An 18,662-nucleotide genomic window follows, 5' to 3' on the forward strand; every position below is an offset into this window, starting at 1 on the left:
ATAACACGACTTGTGTAATTTTCGAGGCGATTATAGGTCGTCCAAATACGACTTATGAAATTTTCGAGGCGATTATAGATCGTCCAAATAATTGCCGAATACAATATAGTTGGCGAAAGTTGGGGTGAATGGAGACACGCGTCGGCAAGATGTCAGGCGAATTGGGTCCCCCTGGCTAACAAATCTTCACATGCCTATAGGCGAATTAAGGTCATCTATTAAGGCAACCTCGGAGAGTGTAGGCGAAACAATTAAATTTACCATGTGTCCACCATATATTGTATTGGCAAAATCATCACATAGAAACATTTATTTGCATAAAACATATGGCGATCGGGCCGTGACTATGACGGAAATTGACAATGTTCTGGCGACATGGCCACCCCCAAATGATACAAAATATTCGCCATTTCCGACATGGCCGACGTGAAAAATTTGCCATTGGCGAATATTTACCACTAAAGTAAACTCTGACCTAGACTAACCGGGATAGATCCAACCGAGATACAATGTTGACATCAATGACAACACTTAACTAAATCTAGCATATTGCCAACAGTTGTGATTTTAATTGTTGAATAACTTACTTTCACATTAAAGCTGCCAAATGAATGATTCGTGAAGGTGGTTGAAGGAGGCACTCCAATATACAAAGAAGATGCTCAAAATGTAGATTTTTGGCCATAATACTTAAGGAAGATTGATAAAAAGTTTAACGAAGAATAAATACTTTTAAAACAAATATTGCAAGTTGCACTAGTATGAAAAGAGAAGGGATGAAGCAATCAAGGGCCTTGAAATTACACATCAAAACTATGACGCATGATCTAGGTGGGAGAAAATATCCCCCCCACGTGGTCAGGCATTTGACTCCTTCCAGGTCAATAGGACAAAATCAAAGGAGGTGGACAAGAAGAAGTGCAAGTAAAAGGTCAATGAGGAGGGAGAAGATGAAGAGGAAGGAGGGAACCAAGATGAACAACATGAAGGAAATAGTGAAGAACAAGATGTGTAATTATGAGTTTGATGATACTTCTATTTTTTACAAGGATTATATGTATAACTTGGTACTGTTTCTTTGTTATGACTTATGGATAGATTGGTGATGATAGTATGTTCTAGTTAATCTAGAATTTGATATTGTGGTATGGTCTGCATTAAAAAAAAAAAAAAATGCTTACTTTTTGGCTTAAAAGAATATGAATTTTCGTTGGAGGGAAAGTAGGAAGGCATAAAATGACCTTTTATAATGAAATCACTAGTTTTTCAATTAAATAAACAATGCTATTTGTGGGATCAAAAGTTCTTGCCTATGTGGAGATCATTGGAATCATCTTCACGCCTTTTTAATGGTTGAGTGCCTCCTTGTGTGAAAAGGAAGCTAACTAAACTAGACCCCATAAAAAAAGTACAAGTGGGTAGATCTTTTGGTTGTCGTGGACTCCTAGATAGAAAATTTGCGTTCATAAAATTTTTTTGGACATCATGTATAGGGTTGAGTTCAATAAGAGAAAATTTGTGTTCATAAAAAAATTTGAAGTTTAAAAAAAAAAGGAAATGGATCAATAGTTGTTATAGCCAACTTCACGCATCCATAGATCTTAAACAGTACATCAGATTTTGACAACTTTTGTTGGTTGTCTCGATATGTGACTTACCTGCTTATAGCTATTGTTACGCAAACTACTAGATATAAAGATGTCCTAATAACTGTGCACTACAACTACAACCACCTAAAAAATGACCAATACTCACGCACCGCAACTTAATTAAAATCCCAAAATCCTAGCTACTAGATTAAAATAATACATGTAAAATTTATTTTTAATTATATTTTTTAATTTTAAATTAAAAAAAAAACAGTAATGGAAACATGGAGAGTAACTGCTACTCTTCCCCTAATCAACATTGCCACAAGAACATTGCGAAGTTGTATTGTTGCTTCATTAATGGCGTCTCAAATATCCTTTATATAGTGGAATACTTGCTTCTGGTGCATGGATGACAAATCTCCTATCGAGATATGTTCACGAAAACATGAATTTGTAGGCAGTCTTAATGACCTTGACGCATTCCTCAACAAAATCTCTGCAGAATCAAATCTCTTACTTCAATCCGTGCTAATATTAATAGAGAATAAATCACCACGTTCCCTGTCAACAAATCTCTGACATGAATTTCATTGCTGATATAAATCTGACAACTAGGTATAAATTGGTTTTCACTTCGAAAAGATCTCTTAGCTTGTGCAACTCTGGAATGCATAAACTAGTTAATGTACGGACATTAGATTGCAGCGATATCAGACATTAAATAAGATTCGTGTAGGTAATGTGTATGCAGTCAATTTGAACTTGTGGCAAATATCTGTGCAGATTGCGTACGGGGCCATGGATATTTTTCGGTGGTGAATAAACAATTCAAAATATCGTCAGTGGGGAAGAGTACATTTTGTAACGAGTTATAGTGAAGAAGAGAAATAGAGTACTCGCATATATAACACACTCCACCAAATTGGAGTTACAAATTTTACTCCTGGTTATTACCGAATGAATGATAAATTTCTTCTTTAATCTTCTCAAGAACGAACGAAAATACTAATGTAAAATACTTTAATGAAAAGTAAGCTTTAGGAAAGAGAAGTAAATTTAGTGTGCCACTCGTCTGCAAGTGTAAGCTGGGTTTAATGTCTAACAGCCGAATGTGTTGTTTGTAGTTACCCTTAATCGACTGAAAAGGGAATTGGAAAGAACAGAAACTAGGTTTTTGTTTAGTGTAGGTTAAGACTTACTGATTTAGATTGACCCGCATGTTTTAGTATAGGTCTGAGCAATTAGAAATGGGCGAGAAATCTCAACAAAGTGAAAACAAAAAAAATTTCAGTTGTGGGAGAAATGCAGCTGAAAGTCTACTCAAATCTGCTTTTGATGATTATTGTATACAGTTTCATGACATGGAGGCCGATTTGAATAGAGCCAAAACTGGAAATAAGGAATTGGCTGAAAGAAACAGCAAACTATTGGAGGAGATAGAGAAAACTAAAGAGCAATCTTCTAAGCAGTTTCAAGACGTGAAAGCCGAATTGGGTAGATCTCAACTAGCAAATAAGGAATCAGATAAAAGAAACAAAAAACTAGAGGAGGAAGTCCGCAAGGCTAAAGGGCAGCTTAGTTCACAGATTCTGGCCATAAACAAAGAATTAGTTATAGTCAAATCAGAAAATGAGGAATTGGTTAAAAGAAATAACAAACTAAAGGAGGATCTCCACAAGGATAAAGAGCAATTGGTTATAGCTAAATCAGAAAATGAGGAACTGGTTAAAAGAAACAACAAACTAGAGGAGGAGTTTGACAAGGATAAAGAGCAATATTGTAAGCAGGTTCAAGACATAGAAGCCCAACTACTTAATGCTAGAACCGAAAATAAGGAATTGACTGAAAGAAACAACAAACTAGAGGAAGATCTTCGAAAGACTAAAGAAAATGAATTAAATCAAGAAGCAAGAAACAAGCTACAGGGTTGGTGTACAACACTTTCAGCAATAACAGAGGAATGTGATCAAATATGTAAGCAACCAGAGCAGCAGAAAACCCTTCAAGACTTTCTAAGAAGAGGAAATATATTGTTAAGGTTTATGAGATTATTGACTGCGTGAATTGCCCAATTTGCTTCGAGCCATGGACTCAATCTGGAGAGCATAATGTCTGGTATGTTGCAAGACAAATGCATTTCTTACTTCTATTTCTGTTTTGTCTCAAATAGGAGTCATAATGTTTTTCTCAAACGAATTCTAATATTTGCAATGATGGAATTCAAGTTCCCTTTCTTGTGGCCATTTTTTCGGCAGATCATGTATAGTACAATGGATCAACAAAACTGGAACTCGGGGTTCGTCTAGGGTAAGTTGAATTTAGTTCAGATCTTTTTTTCATCTGTTAACTGATTTGCCTCGGTTTATGAGAACAAATTGATTATTCAATAAAATTAACATTTATATAACCGACTGCAGTGTCCACTTTGTTCGACTAAAGCCACATTAAAAGAAATAAGAAATCACAGTGTATCACAAACGTATGCTGGGGACCATGAGGAGAAATAAAAGGTAGATCGTACCAAATAAATTATTTATGAACAGATCGTACTATCATAAATAATTGCTTTATTCTAGTTATTTAAATCGATTCTTGTATAAGAAATATGAAATGGATTTTATGTGGTTGGGTTTGTGCGTTTTTTTCACTTATTCAACAAAACATATATTTGATCTGTTTAAAGTAGCAATTTTCTTTTAAAGTTTTCAAATTACAATAAAATTATAATAATAGGGTCAGTGTTCTTGTTCTCAATAAAAAACAGTGTATCAAAATTGTGAAGATAATTGTTGTGTTAAATTGAAATTTGAGTGCACTAACATGACTTTTGTTGTTTTACATGTTGAAAGATATTCGACTATATTTAGTTTTTATTTCGAAAACCTGAATAGTTGCTCGAAGCTATACCCAAATGCGACATAGTGTTATAAGTGGGTCAACAAGGATTGTGGAAAATATAATTTAAATTATCTAGCATGATGGTTTTGATTTTGTATATTAAACATCCTAAATTTTAACAATTTTAGAAACAAACATACATATGCTATAATAGTGTATATGTGGTTAGCATTACTTTTTAGCTTGTGAAGATGCACTTCTTTAGAACTTTAGATGACATCTTGATGTTGTTGGTAATGAAATCCTTGTTCCAATATTTAATGTAGATGTTTCCAAATGTTCGGATATTAAAAAGTTAATATAAATGAATAAAACATTATATATGAAAGAGAATATAAAAGTTTGAATTTTCATCCTTAATATTTAGGAGAGCTCTTTTTTAAAACCAATGCTGGTTTTTATTTTCACATTGTCTTGGAGCTACACATCTCATTTTTTATCTTACACAAAATATTGAAGTTAAAAGACAGAGTTTGCATAAGATGGGCTCGACATTATTTATTTTTTATTGTGAAGAGTTTGATTTTTAGAAGTTTTGGCTGAAAAGTATATGTTGTTGGAGATATCAAAAGAGAAGAGTTTAAGCATGTGTGATAGTTAAATATAATTAGCAAGTGAGATAAGGTATGCGATTTTTTCTTTTTGAAATAAGTATTTATTGGAGTTAATTGATAAAAAAGAGGCCAAGCATGCATAAGAGTTGAAGACTATTAGCAAGTGAGATAAGATATGGTTTTCCAATGAGTCAAATTTGTTAATAAAGGTTGGGATTATTTGACTCAAATGTATGAATTAAAATATGTAAATTCAATATTGTATCTTTCCAATAAGTTCCTTTAATTAGAAATTCAAGAAACCTCAAGTATTGCAAACCACAAGTAAGGATGTTGAAGTCTTTCAAAAATAAGTTAGTGATAAAATTTATGTACATTTGATATTGTATCTTTCAAACAAGTTCATTTAATTAGAAATTCAAGAAACTTCAAGTATTGCAAACCACAACTAAGGATGTTGAAGTCTTTCAAAAATAAGTTAGTGATAAGTGTTTTAATGATTTTAGAAGATGTAGTTAGGATAGTGTTGGGTCCCAAAATAGATGCACCAAAATCTTAGAAATTGATTCTCCTTTTGATGTTAAGGGTGTCATCGTGAAAGAAAGAATGGGGTTCATCTAGAGATAATGTATGGGTTAAAGGCCGGGATATCTCTTCTATACTTTGAGCTCAACTTAGACTTTAGACTTTGAATCAAACAAAATAAAGAACAAATTAGATAGTAACACAAACCTAAATTGCATACTTAACCCCAAAATATATCACTAGGTCAAGTAAGATGTAAGTTGAAATAACTTTATATAACTTATTTAAAGATGCAAACATAATCCATGTGAGTTGAATCAATTCAAAGTTTACATAAGATTATTTATCTAATTGTAGTGATGATCATAAATACACAATAGTTATTTTTATTTCATAATCTATAGGTAGACATTGATTTGTTCAAAAGTGCTTGAGATTGGACAAGTGCATCCAATACTAATGCCTAGCCATTAGGTATAGAGTCGTAGCTATTAAACTAAATAGAAAATTGGAAAGAAAAGGAAAAACTATGCAATTTAATATCTAAAAATAATGCTATCAACATACAAACATACTTAAATTATCCATAAATACACTACATAAATCTACTTGAACTATGAAAAAGACAACTACAAGGCTCGTAATAAACTAAAATGCTATTAAAATTTCTATTTTTACATTCATATATTCCTAAGGAAAAATTGAACCCTACTCAAAATGGTTTGGATAGGCAAACCTGTATATAGTTTATTTAAATGTGCAAGAATAATCCACATGAGATAAATTCATTCAAATTTTAAATTAAAATCATTTCTCTAATTATAGCGATGATCTAAATAGCCAATAGTCATTTTTAAATCATAATCTACATGTAGATATTTCCTGTTTGTGTTAAACAACTTTATATTGGTCAAATACCTCCAATACTATGCCAGTATGGATGCCTTAGGTGAACAATTTAGAATTCCTTCTTTCAAGATATTTTATGACCATTTGGCTAGAGAGAAGGACAATCTTATCTAGTTAGATGCACATCCCAAGAGTCAAGCATTGTTAGCACAAATACCTAAAGGAAAAGAAATAAGAAACCCAAAACTAAGAAAGAGTAGATAATGAGTCTCCCACCTCTTCCAGAGAGGATAAACCTAAGAAGGAGGTCCACCCACATGTTCATATTAAAAATTAAATAAGACATGATGAACACAAACGTTATGTAGCATAATTGAAAGAGTTGAAGCATCTCCTTCAAAAACATCATATTTTATTACCTTCAAATTCCTCTAGCCCATCCTCTTCTTCTACACCATCACCATCCACACAGTTAGAAACAATCAAATTAGCTAATGGAGTTGATAAAGGTAAAGAACTTCTTGCATCTACATGTTAGGGAGATGACTTCTTGATTTTGGAACGTCACACAATTTTCCTTCATCATAAGGTATGTTCTCTTTATTTGAGTCTTGCACTTTACTACACATTTTGATGGGTAACAACACATATAAGTTTGTTTGTGTGAAAGGATATGTATTGATATATAGGAGGAGAAAAATTTAATGATGTACTTTGTGTCCCATTCTTATCAACTAATCTTCTTTCTATTGATTAGATTAAACACATTGGAGAAGGAAAATAATTGAGTGGAAACCTAATTTCGACTTTATTAAACACTTGTAGAGTAGAGATATTATTTTTGTTGGTATGGTTGATCATTCATCTCAATTTTATACATTTTCAAATTTTTATCCTAATGATGATGTTGTTCCCTTGATTAGTGTTTAGACATAGATTTAGTATGAACTATATTTTTGAGAAGTATAGTCAATTGAACCTTAGTGTTCTTGAGACTTGTGTCAAGAGCTTCCATCCCCTCCACCTCATACTTCTTTAGATTTTAGTGTTTCCATGCCTTTCAAGTTTTAGTTTAGTAAGATGACTATTGTATTTCATATGTAACTTTATGGGATGAGTACATAATAGGTATATCGAAATTGTTTTGTTAGTCTCATATTGCAGTTTTAGAGGACTCATTTGAGGGGTTATATCTCCTCTTTAATGAAAGTTACAACACAATTTTTATCATCTCATTATTATCTTTGGATAATGTTCTACATCCATCTCCACTAGATTTTCATCTTATTTAGTGTGGCCTAGAACACCTAGCTTCATTTTGATAAATTTCAAATTCAACATGGAGACAATTGATCATTTTTTAGAGACACCCATTATGATATTTTTTTCTCATGTCTCTCTTCTTGGAGATGAATTTTCTTCTACATCAACCATTGGACTTGTTTCTTCTTAAGGGGGGGGCATGTTGTTTGTAGACGTTGTACTCTCTTTTGTCTTCAATCATTTACCATTGCATCTAGGAGCTACTTCATTATGCAGGGATATATATTCTCACTCTTTCTCTCCCATGAGGCAATATCTATTGTATATTTTTTATGGATGTATTCCTTAGGGGATCATGCTGAGTCTTTCGTTCATCACTTTTGCATTTTTGTTGCTTTCTCTATTGGAGAAGGATTTTTCTACTTTACACTATTTGTGAGAGAAAATTTGTAAATGGTCATGTAACATGGTCTAGTAGTTGAGACCCATTTTTGCACAATCTTTGCATTCTTGCATTTATTTATTTCTCTCTCTATGTTTCACTTAAGGAGGGTGTTGGTGTGAACGATGTACATTACATAACTAGTTCACCTAGCAAGTCATATTCACACATGTTCACATGTTAAGCTTACTCGAGGCTCTAAGAATATTTCTAGAAGTCTCTCGTAATAACGTGATCTTATTTCTAACTATCTCACAACATAGGATTAAGACACATTTCACAATCTTATCTCTAAGTCTTATATGTTAACCATGCTTATATAAGCAAGGACTTATATGTGTTGTGTAACAACAACAACAATGATAACAACATGTATCATTGATCCATTAATGATCAATATACATTATTGCATACATAATCAAGCAAATTACTCCAGGGTAAGTGCACAAAGATGGTGAACAAAAATGGGGGTATAAGTGGCCACTTTTTTCTTTTTTCTTTATTTTTATTTTTTATTTTTATTTATTTTTATTTTTTTCTTCTGAAAATCGGTAAACCTGAGCTTGAAAGAGATATTTGAAGGTCATGCACTAAAACATAGGAGTTGAGAAAATAATAAGAATTGTAGTAATTTGAATCTAGTTTCTAAACTACTAATTTTTTAAAAATTAGATAGGATTAAGAGGGTCAAACCTCTCGCGCATGAAAAACTCTTCTTGATTTTTTCAGAAAAACATAACATAGTTGTTTTCGTCCGCTACACAAAATATATAGTTAGATTTAGTATTTTACAAAACCCTTTGGTAGGATGATAGGTAAGAGTGAGATATAGAAGTTGAGTAATTTTTTATAATTTTCCATTGAGTATTTTTTTTTAATAATTTTTTGAAGTGATCCCATCTTGAAAATTTGGTACCTGTTCGTGCGTCGGGCATAAGTTGCATCAAAATAATCGAAAATGCAAACTTGTTTTTTTAAAAGTGTATAGAATCTAATGTATAACAATAGTGTAATTTATTTTGAATTTGGTCAAGTATATGGGTAAGTGCACCAAGATGGTGAACAAAAAGGGGGGTAAAAGTGGCCACTTTATTTTTATTTATTTATTTATTTTTCTGAAAATAGGTAAACCTGAACTTCAAAGAGATATTGAAGGTCACGCACTCAAAACTAGGAGTTGAGAAAATAATAAGAATTGTATTACTCTGAATCTAGTTTCTAAATTACTAATTTTTTTAAAAATTGGATAAGATTAAGAGGGTCAAACCTCTCTCGCACGAAAAATTGTTCCTGATTTTTTTAGAAAAACATAACATAGTTGTTTTCGTGCGCTACACAAAATATATATTAATTAAATTTAGTATTTTGCAAAACCCTTTGGTAGGATGATAGGTAAGATTGAGATCTAGAAGTTGTGTATTTTTTTGTAATTTTTCGTTGAGTATTTTTTTTATGAGTTTTTGAAGTGACCTCATCCTGAAAATTTGGTACCTGTTCCTGCGCTAGGCATAACTTGCATCAAAATAATTGAAAATGATTTTTTTTTAAAAATTGTGTAGAATATAGTGTAGAACAATAATATGTAATTTATTTTGAATTTGGTCAAGTATGTCAAAAGTTATTAAAAAAATGGTAGACGTATGTCTATGAGGACTGTCAAGGCACTGGTAAAGAAAATTAAAGTTTACTATGCTAATGTTGTCTAAAAATAGAAAAAAATACATGGTTAGAAAGATGAGAAGATGTGTGAGATTATGGTGGTAATTTTAGAGATACCCACTTGATCATTTGTAAACCTGATGATGATGAAGTCAAGAGATCATGTTGGAAGATAAAAAAAATGTGTAAAGGGACAAAAATGGAGGGAAAATGGGCTTGCAAGCCTTAGGGTCATTTTCCAACCCTCTTACCAAGCCAAAACCCGCACGAGTTTTGATGTGCAAGATAACCCGCTCGGGTTTTGATAAACAAAAAGTACCATTCATAGTTCTACATAACCCGTACGAGTTATGTAGAACTAAAACCATCATTTTGAGTTTCACAAAACCCATACGGGTTATGAAAAACCATAATTTTGAGTTTCACAAAACCAGTACGGGTTATGAAAATCATCATTTTGAGTTTCACAAAACCCACCCGTACGGGTTATGAAAAACCAATATTTTGATTTTCACAAAACCCGTATGGGTTATGAAAGACATCATTTTGAGTTTCACAAAACCCATACGGGTTATAAAGACATCAAAATGTATGCTTGTAAACTTAGCATATACTACACATATGTGTAGACATACATATATAATATGTGTTTATGTATGTATATATGCATATCTATAGTTATATATACATATATTTATATAGATATATGTATATATGTTTGTATACATGCATGTCTCTTCTTTTCCTCTCTCTCGTCTTCCTTCCCCCATCACCATCTCTGTCTATTCTGATCCCTAATTATCCTCCTTGAGTTCTATCTCATCTCTCTCCCCCTCACACTTCTCTCTACTGAGTCTCTCACCCTCTTCTCCTTCTCGTTCTCTCTCTACATCATCTCTCTCTCTCTCTCTCTCTCTCTCTCTTTATCCTATTCTATTGCTCTCTTCCTACCCCCTACTCTCTCTCTCTCTCTCTCTCTCTCTCTCCACTTCCTCTTTGGTTCCTAATTCTACATAACCCGTATGGGTTATGCAAAACTAAGGCCAAAACTTCTAGTTTTGCATAACCCATACGGATAATGAGAAATTGTGAACGTTCCCATTAGGTTTGGCTACCAAGACTAGCACATTTTTAAATTTCATTTTTTCTTTGCATGTGGCCACTTTTCTATTCACCATCTTGGTGCACTTACCCTCCACTTTCTCTACTTTCTAGTGGAAGGCTATCTTTGGTTTTGCAAATGATCTTAGGGTATTAGAGCTCACTATCGAAATTTACAAATTTACTATTTAATCTTTTGTGTTTTGTGCTTCCTTTAGGTTTCCTTGTCTTAAGGTGCATTCCGTGTACAAATTTCTAGGGTTTTTTTGTTGATAAAGCGTAGCAATAAGAATAATGGAAGTCAAAGATCAAAGGAAAATATTAAATTCTTGGAGGGCCCACTAACTAATGAATGTTACCAAGCAATTTGAATAGATAGAACATGTTGAGACAAATACATTTTTTTGGCACTTTAGGCCCCATCTAGTCTAGCATAAAGAGTGGATAATGGACTTGTAAATCATAGCTTTCCAATCTTTTAAACTTATACCTAAACATACTCTATATAGATCATCTCGAATATAGGTTTTTGTTTTGAATTCTTTTGCATTGATACATGGGAAAAGAGCCAAAATATGTGTCTAAAGCAAGATTGTATAAGCTTTTAGGCTAGGTTGTTGGGATGGATATAAAAGGTAGAAAAATGAAAAAAAAAAAAAAAAGGTGTAGAGAGTATGAATAAAGGATAGGACGATGCCCACCACATCTTTTTGGTTTGTAAAAATTATCAATTTATTTTCTAGAAAACATTTTTGTTTCAAAATGAAGTTTACATCATTCAACGTCCTCTACATGCAAGAATTACTTACAAAATTTATTGTAGAGTCCAAAATAAAAGAAAAAATAAATTGAACCAATAAAAATGCTAATAAATTATGATCATTAATTCATTTCTTTAAAAATTTAAATTCTCCCCTTCTTTACATAATTCAAATATTTTGACTTAACATATGATTACATGCAAGTTTAAGAATGTTTTTTATTCCCCTTTTTTTTCAGGAAAAAAACAATTGGATACAAACAATACTATTGCATACTAATGAAGACAAAGGACGGTTAGGAACTTCCGGCGTTCCTTCCAATGGAAATTTGGAATGATTGATACACAAGAAACCGCCACGTGTATTTCTGAAGTGACTTGTATGTTTATAACAAATAAGTAAAGATTCTAAAGCTTCGAATAATCAATTCAGATAAAAAGAGAACTTCCGCCGATGCTTTGTCATTATTTGCTCTCTACGCAAATATTGCGTGAAGCTCACGAATTTAAAGAAGCCTTCCATTTACTCCACCCAAACTTCTACGCACTGGACTGCTTCCCAAAATACAAATTCCATTATAACCTTGAAAATCTGTACAGAAATCTTCAATATTCTTCACCATTGTATAATATTTCTTTTTCGTATTGCTACAAATTCTTGCCTGATTTCGTGTTCTGTGAGAATTGAGCTTAAAAGGGAATACAAATCTCTCATATCATTACAAATTTCTGTCCGATTTCATGTTCTGTGAGAGTTGAGGAAACGCGAAAGACAAAATGGCAGGTTTTGGTGTTCCTCTGGTAGCGGCCGCTACAGCTGCAGCTACGGCCATCGGATTTTACTGCCGCCTACATACACAGGTAACACTCATACCCTAACCCTAATCTTTTTCTCTTTTAAGTTTGATTTTTCTTCTGTTTCTGACGGAAATATGCTTCTCGTTTGCAGAATTTGGAAATCCGACGGTTTTATAACAGAGAAGCAAAGGGATTGGGCGCGGATGAAGAGAGGGCGTCACGAAAGAACAGGGGAGTGCTACAGTTTGCTCCTCAATTTGACGGTTTACATTGCTTTGAAAATTTGATTTCCGGTTGAACTAATTTTTAATCTTCCTCCATTTATTATTCTTTCTTCAACGATTCTTTCGTTGGTTGTGTAAAAAGACTTTTATATATATTACTTCGCTATTCTCCCCTGTTTCAAGTGTTCTGTTCCGGTTAAATTTGTATTGAAAATTACAGATACAATATATCCTCACAACACAAATTTTTAATTTTTACCGCATTCTAACATATGTGGCATGATTTTACATGCAATAATTATTATACATGGGAGTAAAATAAAAAATAATTAAATACATTTTGATTTTTGAAGGTAATTAAAAATCATGTTCACGTCTTCATAAAGATCATTTATATGTCTATGTATGTTGTCTTTGATGCTGCTTATCAATATTATCTCAATCTATCAAAGGGGTTTGACTTTGAAAAATCCATTCACATATCAAACTAGTAAATACCTAAGTAATGTCTTTAGATGCTACCCTTACAAGTTTTGTTATTAGAAAGACAAAGGTGAATATATATTTAAGCGCATATTATGTTGTAGATAGATCTTTCACATTATAGATCAAATGTGTTTGATAGATCAAGCATAGGACATACTATATCAAACTCATGGCTCTTAGGAGTAAACCTTAGAGTTTTATGAAAGTTTAACTTTTAAGAGAGGCAACCCATTGAGACCATTACTTTTTTGAAGGCGACATCTAGTTTTACAATATCATTCAAGTGCATTCTTTTATCATTTATTTTGGAGCTAATCAACCCTGGTTCATTCACCTTTAATTGCAATTACATGTCACAAGTCTAGACTAATCTAGGTTAATTTGTGCTTATTGATTATATCTAATATAGTTAGCTTCAATTTATATAAAAGGGATTTTATTTCTCTACAATTTTTTTACTTTGACGTGTACTACACTTTGTTTTGCCTTGAGATTTTTCCTTATAAATTAGGGGTTTTCAAATCTAGTGTTTTCAAATGTTATATCATATTTTCATATTTTCTTATTGTTTAATTTCACCTATCATATTGATGCTCTTTGAAATTCATTATGTAACCTTGGTTAATGCACTCTACCCACCCTTCATTTCATGTTAAGGGTTTCATTTTCATATCTAATTATTACTAGTTTTCTAATTTTATAAAATCTAAGAGTGGGTCAAATTTTAATGCTTGTTTAAACACTAATATGTTTACTCATATCCAAAGATAATTAGGTCCATTATGATTCTCATGTTAAGGGTTTCATTTTCATATCTAATTATTACTAGTTTTCTAATTTTATAAAATCTAAGAGTGGGTCAAATTTTAATGCTTGTTTAAACACTAATATGTTTACTCATATCCAAAGATAATTAGGTCCATTATGATTCTCGTGTTGGATTGGATATAAAGAAGCACTCAGAATAATAGGATTCTTATCATAACACATATATAACTAAAAAGATGTTGTTATTAATGGTTAGTTGCTTGTATTGCACTTACCAATTCATATTCTCCTCAACACTTGACAACTCTTTACATCAAACATTAGTTGTTGTTCCATGTAGCATAGGTAGGCTTCATGCTATTAATACTTGTTGGCTTCTTCTAATGATGCATCGTCCTATCCTTCATCTTATGTTTTTCATGGTATTTAAAGACATTTAGCATTTAATTTTTATAGACAGGTTGAATGCAAGTAAAATAAAAAATAGTTAAAGAATATTTTGATTTTTGAAGGGTAATAAAAAATTGTGCCCACATATGCATATATATCATTTATATATTTGTGTATGTTGTATTTATATATTTAGATACATTTTGTGTGGTAGATCAAGTATAGGACACTCAAGATTAAACTCATGGCTCTTGCGAGTGAAAAATAGAGTTTTATGAAAGTTTAACTTTTGAGAGAGTCATACTTTGAGGCCATTACTTTTCTCAAGGTGGCATTTGGTTTCATAATATCATTCTAATACATTCTTCTATCATTTATTTTAGATCTAATCAACCCTAGTTCATTCACATTTGATTTCCTTACTTTTATGACAATTATGTGTCACATCTCTAGATTAATCTAGATTAATTTGTTCTTATTGATTATATATCTATTTGGTTAGCTTCAATTTATATAAAAGGGATTTTTATTCTTCTACACTTTTTCTAATTTGATGCATACTAGACTTTGTTTTACCTTAAGATTTAGGGGTTTTGAGATCTCGTGTTTTTTAATTTTATACCTTATTTTCATATTTTCTTAGGATTTAATTTCCTCTTTCATATTGCTTCTCTATAATCTCCTCTTATTTTAGGTTTGAAATTCATTATGCAACCTTGATCTTTAGGGTAAGCAATATTTCAACTTTTTTACATAGCATGGTTCCACTCTATTGTTATATCCAATCATAGGTTAAAAAGTTAACCATTTCTTAAAAACTTAGTGCAATAATGATATGAGGATGAGCCCAATCATGTAACTCAATCAACAATCATTGCAGTCATAAGCAACATCAATAAGAATCTCATTACATTAGAAGATATAAAAACACTTCATTAAATGAATACAATAGATTTAAATAGCATTATAGACTATAATGTTCAACAACAACAACAATTGCAAAATAAAACCCGTTCAACATTCATAATTGATCTTTGAACTTCTTTCATACACTACTATGAAAATAAACTTATCCAATATATTATCCTTATGAACACCTGCAATCATGATTCTTCACCAATCATTCATCAAAAAATACCATAAATTATTTTAGCAAACCATGCAAACCTTCCATTCACTCAGCCAACCAACATTTACTTTATAACCAAATACTTTGATTGTCAAAATGACCAACCCTGAGTTCTGCTTGTTACATGTTCACATCCTTCCTTAATTGGCCGAAAACTTCAATCCTCCATTCACTAACCTTTCACCAACATTTTCTTCCATTTCTAAGCTTGATTTGCTAGGAAGCTGAACCAACCAATCAGCGGTCCAATTATTTGGTGGCAAGTGTCAGTATCTAATTCGTTTAGCCACTTGTCCCAAATTCTATGACCGACCTTTGCATATAGTCAACCTTTTTTTATCATAGGTCGATATCGGACTTCTATGTAATATTAAACCTATTGAGGATCGATGTCGACTAGGAACAAACGCTATTTAAATTTTACGTTGGTGTTCTCTAGCCCAATGCCCACCACACTTAGTCATAATGATGAACTTTTACTTGTATAATGTCACAAATCACAACAAGATAAAATGGAAAAATTAAAAATAATTTTTTTATTTTTTTGTTGTTGCTGCTATTGATCACTTGTGCATCTAGATGTTCTTGCATAAAATGTCAGGTAAATGAAATGTTTCATGAGTTTGTAACTTCAACAGGTGAATGAGATGTTTCATGAGTTTGCAATCAGTCTAAACATTTTAACAGGTAAATAAGATGTTTCATGAGTTTGTAACCAGTCTAAACATTTTAACAAGTCTGGATGTGGGATCTTATACTTAGCAAATTTTGTAGCTTTCAATTAAGATACTTCATCTAAACAAGATTATTTTTCTAATGGACCAAGTAATCCATATACTATTTTTTTCTCATCTTCTTTACCAATTATAGACCACTCACTTTGTCAATTTCCTTAGATTTTTTTATAGACATTTGATCTATCTATTATGATGTATCCTACAAATTAGAATGTATTCCCCCTTGTGTACTTATTTCCCCTTCATGATACTTGAAAAGATCAACAATGTTAAAGATAAGAGAGATATCAACACCTATTGGAAGGTCAATCTTGTAAGCATTGGTTGAAAAATTCCTCAAGACCCTACAAGGGCCTTTCTTCTTCCATTTTAGCGTGTTATAGGTTCCTTGCGGCAACATATCCTTCCTCAAATATGCCAAGAGAAAGTCTCCTAATTGAAATTCCCTCTCTCTTCTATGTTTATTAGCATAACTTAAATATTTGGAGAAACACTTCTCCAAACTCTCTTTCACTTCTTTACGCAAATCATGAATGTACTCAATGAAATCCTTTTCTATAATACTTCTCCTCACGAAATCTACACTATCTTGTAATTCATCCACACTACTTGGATTGTACTCATACATAATGCAAAAAAGATTCTTTCCCACTATCATGTTTATTGAGTTATTGTAGGAAAACTTTGCCCAGGATAATGTTAAATCCCATTGAGGAGGCTTGTCCACTGAGGATGCAAGGCTATTCTAAAATCCAACAATATTCCTAATGTCTTCCACAAGATGTACCAAAATTATCCTACAAACTTTTTATCTATCTAAAACAATTCTACCAGGCAAGCCATGCAACCTAGCTACCTCCTTGAAAAATAAAGTGGCTATGAGGGATGCATCACTACTTTTTTCACATGGGATGAAATGTGTCATTTATAAAAACCTATCCATAAAAAAAAATAAAAAAATAATCATCAGTTCTATTTGAGGCAATTTGAAGAAAAACTTCATACTCATTTGTTCCCATGGCCTCTCTAATATTGGTAAATTTTGATACAGTCTCATATTCTACTTATTTTTTTTGGCATGTTTAGAAAATTTGCACCTTTGTACCATATTTTCATATTAACAATCATTCCTAGCTAATGACATCATGCATTCAATAGTGTTGTTGTCTTGTCTATACAAAATTTTCTACTCATACCTCCACTATGATTCTCCCTTATCAATTTTTTCCTCGTTAACCCTTGAGGTATACAAAAAAATTCACCTTAACTAGAAATCCTTGGATAATTTATTCTAGCCATGTATTCTCGTATTATTCTTATAAACTCTTACTTGAATTTCAAGACTCTTTAAAATTTAGTATCTCCTTCATACAAATCCTCATGGAATCAAAACCCACAACATTTACACATATCTCACTTAGCAACAAATATCTTCTTCCCACTCCATCAACAACATAATTAAATTGTCCACTCCTATAACTCAAAACAAAATAAAAACTTTATAAAAATTCAACCCATTTCACATGCCTTTCATTTAGCTTATCTTGGTTGTTAATAAATTATAGATCATGTGTTAGACTTGTTTGAATATTGTTGTCATTGATGTCGAAATAGCTATCTGGTTTGGACCAAATAGTACATGTAGTTCTGTGTTATTCGGATTGGTCCGGATACTATATGCAGTCAATATGTCCAGTTCTTTGTTATGGACAAATGTTACGATGCAGTTAAATGGAGGTGATATGATGAGGTAATCTCTGGAAGATCTTCATTCTAGAATTTTGAGTTCTCATTAGTCCCGATATCAGTTATGAGTTCTGTTATTAGCTGGTTTGGTTATGACAATAGTATCTCTTCGAATTTTGTGTTGCGGTATTCTTGGTATGTGTCTAGAGTTTATATCTTTGGAAGATAGGATATGTTATGCTTAATTTTGTAATAATAGGTCAGTATCTTTGGGTCCAGATGACCTTGCCTCGTTTCGATAATATCGATATATGTATTGGCAAATGAAGTATGAAAAAGGAAGCGTATAGAGATCTTGTGGAGGCCAACGCGAGTGTCTTGTTTATGTTGGATAATGTGTTGGGCTTGGCTAACACACTATTCCATGTTTTTATCCTTTGACACACACACACACATATGCAGTAGTATGTGTGTGCGATAGAAAGAGTATGTTGTAGTGGTGCAGTAGTTCTTCATTGGACCTGCTGCAGGACAATTGTACAAAGATCTTTAATCAGATCAATTGTGATATGAGCTTAATCTTAGAAATGATCTCATGCATTTGGAGATGCAATCCTTCTTAGTTCAACCTTTTCTATTGCAGTGAGCATTACAACAATGAGCCATTCTTTTGTATCTTTGCAGTGAACGGTCTGATAGTAAGCCATTTTTGTAATTTGGCAGTGAACCACCCCTTTGTAAACACCATATAACTAGTTATATTCTCCTAAGAGTTAACACTCTCTATGGTTTTTCCCATTT

Source organism: Cryptomeria japonica, chromosome 5, assembly GCF_030272615.1.
Source record: "Cryptomeria japonica chromosome 5, Sugi_1.0, whole genome shotgun sequence".
Lineage (NCBI taxonomy): Eukaryota > Viridiplantae > Streptophyta > Pinopsida > Cupressales > Cupressaceae > Cryptomeria > Cryptomeria japonica.